The 5,153-nt window shown below is 36.2% G+C and overlaps 1 pseudogene; it reads left to right on the forward strand.

The window, feature by feature from the left end:
* Window positions 1-1,198: 1,198 nt before the first annotated feature.
* On the forward strand, window positions 1,199-2,095 carry LOC141502317 (complement component 1 Q subcomponent-binding protein, mitochondrial pseudogene; annotated as a pseudogene).
* The last annotated feature ends 3,058 nt before the right edge of the window (window positions 2,096-5,153 follow it).

A 5,153-nucleotide genomic window follows, 5' to 3' on the forward strand; every position in this document is an offset into this window, starting at 1 on the left:
AGAATGTCATAAGGATGGGGGGAGGGAAGGGATGGTGGGAAGAAAAATGTGGAACTGAGAAGCTTGCAAAAGGATGAATGTTGGTAAATATCTTTAATGTCATGGGAAAAAACAAAATAAAAGTTTTGTTGAAAAAAAAAGAAAAAGAAAAAAGTTCAGTGTTCATCCTGGGATTGGAAGACCCAGAACCATATCTTTATATCTAAAAATCAACATCAATCTGTATCTAAATATAGGTGAAGAAAAACTAATTAATAAGCAATTATCATATGTAAAGTATAATGCTAAACTTACAATATAAATAGGAAAGTATGATAGTTACTGTTCTCAAGATTCTCATATTTTAATAGAAAAACACATATTGAAGATTTCAGCTGTAAGATGGAAAGGTTCCAGAATCTTAAAGGTCCAATATTAATTTCTTTTTAATTTCATTTCTACTGATGAAAATTATATGGTTTGATCATTGAAATATATAATATAGCAAAGGATTTGGTGGAAAAAAACTTACTTTTCTGAGGTTTTTATTAGTTTGTGCTGTAGCATCTTCAGAAGTCTGTCTAATTGCATCTTCACATGGCTTAATTTCTAGGTTGTTGTATGATGCCTTTGGGTTGAAAGTGTTGCTATTTCCAAGGCTCTTAGATTCAGTGTCTTGGGTCAACTCCATCAGCATATATACCTACCATATTGGCTAAAATGATAGAAGGGGAATTCTAACAAATGTTGGAGGAGATGTGAAAAAAATTAGAACATCAATTCTTTGTTAGTGGAATTGTGAACTGATTCAACCATTTTGGAAAGCAATCTGGAGCCATGTTCATAAACTGCCTATATACCCTTTGACCCAGTAATAACACTATTTACTCTGTTTCCAAAGATAATTAGGGGAAAAGGAAAAAGATCTCTTGTGTTCTAGAATATTTATAGTAGTTTTCTAGACCTCCAGCAAAGAACTCAAAATTGCAGGACTCTCTATTCATTGAGAAATGACTACTTAAGTTGTGGTATATGATTGTGATGGAATAGTATTATATTTCAAGAAATGATGAACTCAAAGATTTTAGAAAAATATAGAAATAGTTGCATGAACAAATAAAGAGTGAAATGAACAGAACCAAGAAACAATTCTATATAGTAACAACAAAATTGTTTTAAGAATAATTTTGAGTCCCCGCCCCCGGCGAGGGTCTCGGTCATGGCCCCACTGCTGCTACTCTGCTGCTGCGCCCCGCGGCCCGGACCCTGCGCCCGGCCGCCCTCCCAACGCTGTGGCCTCCTGGCAGGAGTGACCAGCGGGCCGGGCCCCGCGCGTCAGCGCCTCCAACAGCCGCCCCGGAGCACGCCCGGGCTCTGTTCGTGCAAGTGCGGGGGCCTCCACACCGAGGGAGACAAGGTCTTTGCTGAATTTCTGACAGTTGAAAGTAAAGAGGAGAGGAAAATCCAGAAACACAAATCTCTCCCCAAGATGTCCGGAGATTGGGAACTGGATGTACAAGGAACAGAAGCCAAGCTAGTCCAGAGATTAGCTGGGGAGAGGATCACAGTCACATTCAATATTAACAACAGTATCCTGCTGACCTTTGATGATGAGCCACCAGAGGGACAGAAAGCCCAAGAACAGCAAAAGCCTGAACTTACGTCAACCCCAAACTTTGTGGTAGAAGTTGTGAAGGACAATACCAAGAAGGCCCTTGTCTTGGACTGCCACTATCCAGAGGATGAAGTTGCACAGGAAGAAGAGGATGAGAGTGACATGTTCTCCATCCGGGAAGTGAGTTTTCAACCCACCAGTGAATCTGACTGGAAGGATACCAACTACACATTGAACACAGATTCCTTGGACTGGGCCCTGCATGACCACCTGATGGACTTCCTGGCTGGCCGAAGGGTGGACAACACATTTGCAGATGAACTCACTGAGCTCAGCACAGCCCTTGAACACCAGGAATACATCAACTTCCTGGAAGATCTGAAAGGCTTTGTCAAGTGTCAGTAGGGAGGCTGAGGCAGAAAGACCATGTGGACCTAGAACATCTAGAAGCTATCATGGGAAAGTCAGCTAAAATACTGGCAGACATAAATATCAATTATGCTCCTAACCCACATTTATTTACTTGCTCTCCTAGTGTTTTTGCACACCACCACAGAATGATCAAAATAAAACTGCTTGGACCCTCCCAAAAAACAAAAAAGAATAATTTTGAATAAATGTCCAAAATGACTATAAAGAATATAGTTCTTGGGGTAGCTAAGTGGCATAGTGGATAGGGCACCAGCCCTGGAGTCAGGAGGCCTGAGTTCAAATCTAACTTCAGACACTCAATAATTACCTAGCTGTGTGAACTTGGGCAGGTCATTTAATCCCATTGCCTTGCCAAAAAAAACTTTAAAAAAGAATGTAGTTCTTTATAAAAGAAAGAGGTTATTTGCATCTAATTAAGGAACTGATAAAAGTATGCATAGATTAGTTTTCCATATATATATATGTTTTACATATATATATATATATATATGTTATATATATATATATGTATATGCATTTATTTGTTTCTAAGGGCAGTCATCTTTGGGGGGTAGAGGTAAGAAAAATATTACATAAATTAGTTATATATTTGAAAGGATTAGCAAGTTGTGCATAGTGAATTTGCAGTTTCATGTGCAATAATCTTTTTTTATTGTACTATGGTTTGGAAATACTTATTTTATTCCATAAATTAAAATAAAATTGGATAATAATTTTAGAAAGTATTGGGGGGAAATGGGAATCATTTGGTGTTGGTGGTTTGACTTGCCTACCATATGCCTCACTCAGAGTAACTGCACGTAGGATCTATTGTCTACCCTGTGTGAAGCAATTGGTTGACAATTCATAGGGTTGGCTAGTCCTTCTTCCTTAGGAGTTACTTTTATGGATAATTGATGACCATGAGGAACAGGAATGGTGATCCGGGAGATGTTAACAGCTGGAAAAGGGCTGTATGACATTTAGTAATGTTGATGATGGTGAGAAGGAAAGGAGATCCCTTCTTCACAGGAATTTCTATCCACAAAGATGGCGGCCAGAGCTGGGTTAGAAAACAACAGGACAAATTGTTTGGGTGGTTTTCCACAACTGTGGAATATTTATGTTTGTGTTTTATTCACATTCCTTTTTTTAATGACACTAGCTGTGGAAGGGAAAACACATTAATCCACTAATTTCATATTTCGAACCAACTGGGTAGCTAGGTGGCACAGTAAGTGAATAGAGCTCTGAGCTTTGAGCCAGGAAGATTTGAGTTTAAATCTATCTCAGAAATTTACTAGTTATGTGTTCCTGTGTAAGTCATTTACCCTCTGTTTTCCTCAGTTTCCTCATCTATAAAATTGAGATGACAGTACTCCAGAATTGTTGCAAATGAGAAATTAATTGCAAATCACCTAGTATAGAATAATTGCTTTATAAATGTTTCCTATTATTGTTTGTTATTATTTTTAGAGATTAACTCAAACCTGGAGCCTGTGTAAATTAGACATAATATGGTAAAATTGGAATTAATTTAAAATGGGGAGACAGATTTAGAGCTTGGGACACTACCTAATGATGGCTAAGACCTCAGCAATGGCCCAGTGGATGTATGTGAGAGGGCAAATGACTCCTTTTTTTCGCTATAGAAAATAAATCTTTCTACTTTGAAGTTTTTTCTAGAGTTCGCCTGAGTATTTACTGTGTTTTGATTGATTCTGTTTGGCACTGTAGACATAGTATCTACGTTCCCAAACCCAATTAAGTGTGATTTCTACTGCAATGTACTACCATAGCATATGTCGTTTTTCTGATTGTACATAGCTTGCTATTTGGGGAAAAATCAAGACATTTATTTTTATTGAAGAAATGTAGTTTTAAAATTAAGAGATAACTCCAAACAACCAATTTGGGTAGCTCACACATCACCACCAGATCACACTGTGTTGTTACTTTAAAGGAAGATGTTTTGAACAATTCTCACTTTTCACTACTCTTCCCTAACATACTGTATTTTAGTTGGTTAATAATTGTTTTCCTGCTGTTTAAAGTGCTTTGTGTCAGCACTTCCTTTCTAATCATTTACTCTGCCAAAGCCCAATGGTATCCAACCTACTGTGTGCAGGAAGAGAATGGATAATAAAGCAGTTTAATTAAGGGGAACAGCATAGAATCTTAAATCTGTTCAATGGATTCCCGTTAAAAATCAATCATTGGCTTTCAATTCTCTGATGAATGTAAAGCTATATGGAATGAAACACCACTAAAGACACTTACATACAGAGGTCCAAACTGATGGGAAGCCTTTTGATTTATTATACAACAGATAGGATCTGCATGATACAGTATCCTGATGGTTTATGAGTCTATGAAAATCTTATAATGAAGGTTATTCCTGAACTCATAAAATTTCATATTCCTGCCTGTATTCCATCATCAAACTGCAGCAGGAGATTTGGATTGATAAACATATTAATTATAAAAATAAACCTTCCATTTATTTCTGATGAGATTTTTTTCAGTTGAAAGTTTCACTATGGAAGATGAAACTCTGCTCTCATACTTCATAGCAATAGTAATAACAGATGACATTTTTATAATATGTTATATACATTGGTATTTTGCAAATTGTAAAGTGTTATATAAATGTGGATAATAATCATGGTGATGATGGTTACAGTAATAATTACTATAAAAGCAATATTAACATTATACTGACATATCTGATTATATTCATAATATCTTATGTTAATGTAACTATTATTAAGTAATATATTAATATCTCAAATATTACTATCATCATTATTATTCATATTTATATAGCATATTATAATTTTGAAATTGCTAATTTACATAAAATTCTACATAGCTTTCCCCAAAGCAATTCTATGAGGTCAGTACTGAAACCATGACCAAGTAATTTGAAGACTGAAGACGTCAGTTCTCTGAGAGGTGAAGTAACTCATTTAATCCAGCATTTTGTCTTTCATCTTTCATTTACTTCCTTTCCTCTTACCCTCTTCTTAACTCTCTTCAGTCCACCTTCCACCTTCATTCAATTACAACTATTGTCTCCAAAGTTAACACTGATTTCTTAATTGCCAGATTTTCTCAATCTTTATTTTTTTATCTTTCTTTTCCTTTT

The sequence above is a fragment of the Macrotis lagotis genome, chromosome X (assembly GCF_037893015.1).
Source record: "Macrotis lagotis isolate mMagLag1 chromosome X, bilby.v1.9.chrom.fasta, whole genome shotgun sequence".
NCBI classification, from domain to species: domain Eukaryota; kingdom Metazoa; phylum Chordata; class Mammalia; order Peramelemorphia; family Peramelidae; genus Macrotis; species Macrotis lagotis.